We start from the raw sequence: 7,787 nt of genomic DNA, 5'->3' as shown, positions 1-7,787 counted from the left end.
AATATTTTAATTTTGTTTTATCATCCCCGCAAATTCGACCCTAAACACGTAATTTTCCTAGCTAAATAGATACCCTTTTTTCATTATTTTTGTGTTTTGACACCCTTATCACGTTAAGTACGTAACGTCCCTATCGTGAAAAGGACATCCTTTTTACGTGTTTTTTTGGTCGCGCATGGTATCCACTCGTCAATGTAAGTGGCCCCCCGGGATTTATGGCTATAAAGTGTCTTTTATAGAAGCGCATGTCGCCAGCCACATTTCTAGTGAGCGTAATGAGGCTTAGTAATTATTAGTTTTGTACTCAACATTCTGATTTTCCTACATTATCCCACTTCTGCCACCAGTTTGCGGGGTGACCTGGGGCCGAGGCGTTGTTACTTAAAAGAGTGCAATGACCCTGAACGGGTGATAATCTGCCTGTAAAGGGATCGCCGGGGTGATGCACTTCAAACATTCTGACCTGTCATGGTTTGTTAAAACATGGCCTGATAAGATATTGAATAGATAGAAATATTTAATAAACTCCTTTGGAAAAACAATTCTCTCTTCCGTCAGAATTATCAAGATCGATGGCTCGATCGAGTCATAAGATTGCGTCATCCGCCTCGGTTACCCAGTGCCCTATATGTGCCCCGTTATTTGAAACAAAATAATAACGCTTCCATTTTGGGTAGACCTGAATATTCGGAGGAAGCCAGGAAGCTGAGCTTTAATTACAAAACAGATTTTTTTTTTGGGGGGGGGGATAGCCCGGGGGAAAGAGGGAGATAGTCAGCTAGGAATTGCCTGGGAATTGCTGATCATCGGGAAGCAAATCTATGATCATTTTCCCATATTTGATCAAGTAGCCTATACTAGGATACTCTGAGGTCTATATCATATGTTTGGTTTGTTAATTCCTTCTATTTAAAAAAAATGCTGGAGACCCCGGTGCTGGACCTTGGGCCCTGGATAGTTCGGTAGTTCCTCGAAAAAGGTGAAACAGTACATGAGATAGATACTTGACTGCAGGAATAACGCTGTTTCAGTAGATGCGGTATTATAAAGAAAGAACAAAAAATATAGAGAGGAATACCGGAAGTAGTAGTCACCTCGCATCATCATTCATCATAGGTTTTCGCGGGAAACTACACTCGTGCAATATTCACACACATTTTGTACACAAAATAAATGGAGAAGACGGGTTGCTAGCTAGGCATGCGACTCTTGCGATGAGTTGTCCAGTGGCATTAATGAGTCAGAATGTCGTCACATTTTAGCTGAATAGGTCTAATTTGCCAAAGTACATCCAAATCGATGTCGAACACTACAGCTGAAGCATAACTCTGAAGTGAAGGAGCATTTCGTAAGTTTGGACTTCATTGACAAACCTTTTCTCAGTTTACGCCTGCGAGTAGTCCCACGTGTGTAAATTTGTGCTGTTACAAAATCAGTATAAAATATTAGTCAAAAATTCGAAAATTTTGGGATGGTTGAGGCATATATAAAGAACTAGGGCCTATCATTCACTTTAACGAGGATCTAATAAGTCAAAGGAAATGGTTGGCAGCCAAATGGTTTTCTTTTTTGGCACATCATCATGTTGTGACGAAAACTTCATTTCACATTTCATTTCACATTTGTCCACTCCTTATCCCCGACCATTTGCCATACAGCAAAAGGTACGGGATGGGACTATGTGAGGCGCAGTACTAGTAATAGAAAAAGTTTGGTATAAAAATGTAAAAAGTAAGAGAGTTTGACTTACCATTCTTTCCCCTCGAACCAAACGTTGATCTTCCTTCCGTTGTTGTTGTATTTTATTCCTGGAATTAACGATATGTTGTCATTTACTGCAAGACGCCTTCACATACCGTCGGAATCTGTCCCGAAATTGTTCATGATCCTCAGCAGCGCATAGACTTCTACGTAGAGGATGTAACACGCCCTCTTGTGCTCAATGAAAGAAAGCTAACGGGAGCGAACACACCACTGACATATAGCTAACATTGGCTAAAGAGCTGTATGAAAATGCTTCTCTCAACAGATACTTGTTTCCGGTGATGCTTCTATCTCGGGTCTCCAGATCCAGCCATAGTAGTCTCTTTCTCCCCTGACACACAATATTTTCAAATTATTTTATACACAAGAATAGTAGTTGGAGCGCTATCACCTTAGTTTATTCTATAATGAACTGTAGGCCTTAATTGTCGTATGGTGAAAGGAAATAAGATGCCTTTTTTTTGGGGGGGGGTTATTGCTTCTTCTCTCGATCCCTCTGTATTTGTTGATTGCTACCATTGTAAGGGATGATTATTAATGTTATCTATTATTTTTCATATTGTTGTTAAATATTCATTTTCATCATCATATCAATTCAATTCAATTCAATTTATTTTTCTCAGTATAAAAACAATACAAATATAGTACAAACATTAAATAAATCAGACATGGATATAAATAAAATATTATACTGAAAGGGTAGCAGCCAAAAAGAAGTTAACCTTATGTACGGCCGACCCAAGTAAAATACATTATTTGAACAATTAAAGTAGAAAAGGGGAAAGAATTACCTAACTAACCCAAACAAACAATCAGAATAATAATTAAGTAAAAAATGAATAAGTAGTGATGATTTTATATTTACAATTTCTCCTAAAAACATTAAGAGAGCAACTATCCTTAAGATCCTTTGATAAAGTATTCCAAATTAATGGTCCCCTATAAAAAATTGAGTTTTGAAATAATTTTGTTCTTACTTTAGGTATATGAAAATCATTATTGCCCCTGGTTGTATAATTATGTACATTACAATTTAAAACAAAATAATTACATATTGACTGAGGTAAACTCTGTACTTCTGTAAGCCCACAATTTGTACCGTCCTGGAATTAATATTGGTAAAGGCATGGGCGGAAATCCCAGGGGGGACAGGGGGACGTGTCCCCCCTACTCAAAATAGTAGGGGGGGACACAATAGGTGGTTTCAGACCGCCTCGAAGTTCGCCAGTTCCTGGTATTCTCTGATCGGGGTAAATTTCCCGATCAGAAAATACCAGGTATTTTGGTAATGTGAAAGCAAACTACGCGTAATCTCCCCGAAAGAAAATACCCGCTAAATAGTAGGTACTTGGCGAAATTACGAGAACTTTCGTGGGGATTTTTCCAAGGTCGCAGGTATTTTGGCGATCTGAAAGCAAATTACGGGAACTTTTATCCCAGCGTGTCGTTGGGCGCGGCGGCGTGGGTGGCTGCTGGGCTAGAGATTTTGAATCTCCCGCCTTGCCTGCTTATCAGACCACACTGCGCATGCTCGTAACTTCGGGAACTTATCCCGAAGGATGTGTTTCGGGGCGGTGTGAATGCAGGAATAATTAACGGGTATTTTTTAGCCTTAAAAAGTTCTCGTAATTTAACGGGGATTCTTGTGATCGAGGCGGTTTGAAACCGCCTAATAGGTGGTTTCAGACCGCCTCGAAGTTCGCCAGTTCCAGGTATTCTCTGATCGGGAAATTTACCCCGATCAGAAAATACCAGGTATTTTGGTAATGTGAAAGCAAACTACGCGTAATCTCCCCGAAAGAAAATACCCGCTAAATAGTAGGTACTTGGCGAAATTACGAGAACTTTCGTGGGGATTTTTCCAAGGTCGCAGGTATTTTGGCGATGTGAAAGCAAATTACGGGAACTTTTATCCCAGCGTGTCGTTGGGCGCGGCGGCGTGGGTGGCTGCTGGGCTAGAGATTTTGAATCTCCCGCCTTGCCTGCTTATCAGACCACACTGCGCATGCTCGTAACTTCGGGAACTTATCCCGAAGGATGTGTTTCGGGCGGTGTGAATGCAGGAATAATTAACGAGTATTTTTTTGCCTTAAAAAGTTCCCGTAATTTAACGGGGATTCTTGTGATCGAGGCGGTTTGAAACCGCCTAATATCAAATGTCCCCCCTACTAATTGTACATATAGGCGGATCAAGGGGATCTATATATTGGTGGAGCCAAATAAAGGAAAAAAAGGAAAGAAAAAAAATGAAACAGAGAGGAGAAATGAAGAGGAGGAAGACGAGTGAATAATAACAAAAAATAAAATGTGGGGAAGACTTGGAAAATAAAAAGAGTCGTTCATGTAACTTTATAAAATTTTCGTTCGCGCTCGCACTGTTAGGTGATTTACGTAACTTGTTCAATATTGAGCTTAAAATATCAACTTTGGAAGTCAATAAACAAGACATATTTCACCTCGGAAATCAATCTTTCATTATTTTGTGTGATTTACAAATTGATTTTTATAAAGTGCTCTGTACAAATGTCAGTTTTATGGTCTGAATACTAACATTTTCTGCTCGCGCTGCGCACTCGCAAATTTTAATTTATCAGGTACTTATTATTTTCGTGCATTCCATAAAGTTTTCAAAATATCCCTTTTCAGGCCTGATTGTCAAAACGTATCAGCTAGCGCTGCACGCTCGCCTTTTGATTTGCGAGTTATATATGTGTCAATATTGATAACGTAACAAACTACTTAAAATCCTTTGTTCATGACTGTTTATCACAAATGTTCGGCTCGCAATTTGCACTCACATTAATTCCGCGCCCTCATCATACATTAATAAATAAGATATAAATTTAATAATTAAATTGTCCCCTTTTGTTCCATCTCGCGCTTAGCAAGAGGAATAGAAAGATATTTATGATGACATGTCTTAAGGATGTCCCGGTCCTATGTCAAAACTCAAAGTAATAATGATGAAAAATATCAGCTCTTTATGAAGTACAATCCATATCCACCTCACCATTTACCTACATAGTGCTTGAAATATAAAGCTAAATTTGACCCTTTTTAGATCGGAATATCAAATATTTTATGCTCGCGCTTCGCGCTCGTTTTGATTTCCATGATAAAAGATGTATCTACAATGCCTAGATAAGGATTGAATCTGAAAACACGCGCGTGCATCTGCTCGCGCTTTATGCTCGCAATATTAATGTAGATGGATCCCCTTATTACTCATCCTTTTCATGATTTACAAAACATGAATAGAGTGTCTAAATCTCGATTTTTTAGTTTTCATGATTACAAATATTGATTAAAATTTCCTTTTTTATGTACTAGAAATGTCAAAAGTTTTCAGCTCGCGCTTCGCGCTTGCATTATTTGATCGTTGAAATATTTAACGTCTTCATGGCTAAGTGCAAGCAGTCCTTAACAGGTATAGGGCCTAACTTTTCAATCAGTTTACGTATATAAAAATTTTCTGCTCACGCTTTGTGCTCGCATTATTAATGTAATTAATGTAAGGAAGATCCCCAATTACTCATCCTTTTCATTATTTACAAAACATGAATAGAGTGTCTCGTTTTTAGGTTTAAATCTCGAAATTTTTGGCTCGCGCTTCGCGCTCGCATCATCAATTGTTAAGTTATATACCTATTCTGTTTAAGGTACAAAAAGTGCATAAAATTTCCAATCTTTAGGTAATAGTGTAAAAATTTTCAGCTTGCGCATTATTTGATTGTTGAAACATGTATACGTCTTCATGGCTAACTGCAAGCAGTAGGTAGGCCTACCATTTCAGTTCAAAACGTGTATTAAAAATTTCTGCTCGCGCTTTGCGTTCATAGTATAGTTGCATACACATCTTTTCAGGATGACAAGCATTGCCTAGAATCTCCCAATTTTAGGGAAACTACATAACATTTCCCCCAAAAAAAGTTTGCTCTCGCTTCGCGCTCACATTATATAAATTATGATTATGATATTATATATTTATGTTGATTTTTAAGAGTAAAGCTAAGAAGTTATTAGAACTACCCCTTCTTTTCAAAGAAACAAACAAAAATCGAGCGGCCGATCGTACAAAATATGGCTGAAAAAAAATCCGCCCCACCCCCTCATTGGCTAAGGCTTGATCCACCTTTAAATAGAACATGTATCTTAGGACGAGATGACCTTACTTTTGGCATGATAACCTTTTTTTGCTTGTCAAATTTATTTTTGTCGAAATGACATTAAATTTGGGGTGGTAACCTTGTCAAATTGTCCAGCCCCTTGTTCCCCCTACCTTTTGGAAGAGATTTCCTCCACTGGGTAAAGGGTAATTATTTGAACTACTTTCTCTTATTTTTGTTGTCGCTTATTCGTTTTATTTTGATATTTGTGGATTACTGTAAGCTTGTCTTCTGTGTCCGTCTTGATTTTTTGTATTGTATATATAGTTTGTTTATATTTAGTATTGAAACTAAGTTTAGGGGCTTGCCTTCTCTACAAGCTAGCTTTGGTTTTCTTCGCAAGTCCCGTCCGTTCATTTCTATATTCCTTTCATATATAAAATTTTTGCAACACATTGTATTTTTGTTTAATTTATAGACAGCATTTGTTATGAAATTTCATTGATATGTCTGTTTTATCGATTATATTGAAAATGTATTGCTACTTTGATTATATTTTGAAAAAAAAATTGTTGAACGGAAATAGATAAATAATGTAAATCTAAATCTAAGGGTGAAATATGAAAAGAATGAAAGTGATAAAACAGAACATTAGTTTTAATGAGTTTATTTCATTTATCTAGGATGGGGAGCACATCAGGCTCGTGCCCACCCCCTCGAAAGCCATAGAACAGATTTATTTTGCATCCATTTTGTGTGATAATTTTTCTACCTTTTTGTATTTCATTTGATCATTGTAATCCGTTTGGATTTGAAATCAATTAAATTAACTTAAATCTTCCCTCCCCCTTGAAAATTTGGAGCTGCCAGGCCTTCGTGGTAAATAATGAAAATCCTTTAGGTTTGGATTTTAAGTCAATGAAAACATATCCGAGGGAAATTAAACGATTTTGACTTCGTATCGATACAAAACGAAATTGCAAATTTGTCTTGATTGAGGCTATTAAGACTTCCCTACCAGAATGCATTACGAGCAAAGTTCCGTCGTAACCTCGACGGTCGGTGGTCCAAACGGGTTGATGGGTCTCTATGGTTTCGTGAGATCGTTTTTCTTTTGCGGTTTGTCACTGTCGAACACCATAGACATAATGGAGGCAGTTGGACGAGGTTCACGTAAGAGAAATCGGTGAGTTTTTATTCATTTTTTTATATCATACTGCTTATTTTGACAGCCTCCCCGTCAGAATAACAATTCTAAAGATAGGTTAATTAAATTAGGTATTGATTTGGGATGGTTCGGGCTAGGAATGTGGAAAAAATGGGCAATGTATAATTGCACAATAGCACTGTATACTGCCGAGAACGAGGTTATATTATAACCTCGTTCGTAGGATGAGTGCATTTGTCCATGCCCATGGTCCATGGACCATAATAAATTGTTGGTACACATTGACAATGATATTCACTCAATGTCTTTGAATCTGACTTTCATAATTTTTTGAAGTTTGGTTTGGCATGTTTGGGGCTAATGTCTAATGACACACGTTATACCTGGCTAGAGTTTCGCACTGGTCATGCTGGTAGCCAGCTTTGAGCCTTTGAGAGAATTCCCCACCTAATTTGCAAAAGCCAAGTGTCAGACTCTAGCAAGTCTCTCAGAGTCTCAGTCTTAATCACTTGTTTACTGCTACCATCTGGCCTGTGGAGAATTTACAGGTAGGACTATGGTATGCCAATGCTGTATAGAGCACACACTTTAAAAAATCATTAAAATGTCACTTTTGTGACCAAAATTACTAATTTCCATACAGTTTCAATTTATTTATCATTAGTAATGTGGGAATAATTTTTGTATTCACCAGAGCGCTCAAAAACTTGAATTTTGGGCATATTTTTGTGTACGCCCTCTATTGGTGG

At 37.7% G+C, this 7,787-nt stretch overlaps 1 protein-coding gene across 2 annotated transcripts in view; it reads left to right on the top strand.

Annotated features, from left to right (window-relative positions):
* The first annotated feature begins 1,115 nt into the window (after positions 1-1,115).
* LOC121428593 (metal-response element-binding transcription factor 2-like) overlaps positions 1,116-7,787 on the top strand; it is a 30,497-nt gene continuing 23,825 nt past the window's right edge. The window contains exon 1 of one of the 2 annotated variants that reach the window (XM_041625345.1): positions 1,116-1,348. The gene's annotated coding sequence lies outside the window, so the exon portion shown is untranslated. The remainder of the gene's footprint in view (positions 1,349-7,787) is intronic. The other variant, XM_041625346.1, reaches the window with a different exon arrangement.

This window comes from Lytechinus variegatus, chromosome 15 (assembly GCF_018143015.1).
Source record: "Lytechinus variegatus isolate NC3 chromosome 15, Lvar_3.0, whole genome shotgun sequence".
In the NCBI taxonomy this organism is placed as follows: Eukaryota; Metazoa; Echinodermata; class Echinoidea; order Temnopleuroida; family Toxopneustidae; genus Lytechinus; species Lytechinus variegatus.
The sequence above is the reverse complement of the archived record's forward strand: the minus strand, read 5'-3'. Positions and strand labels throughout refer to the sequence as shown.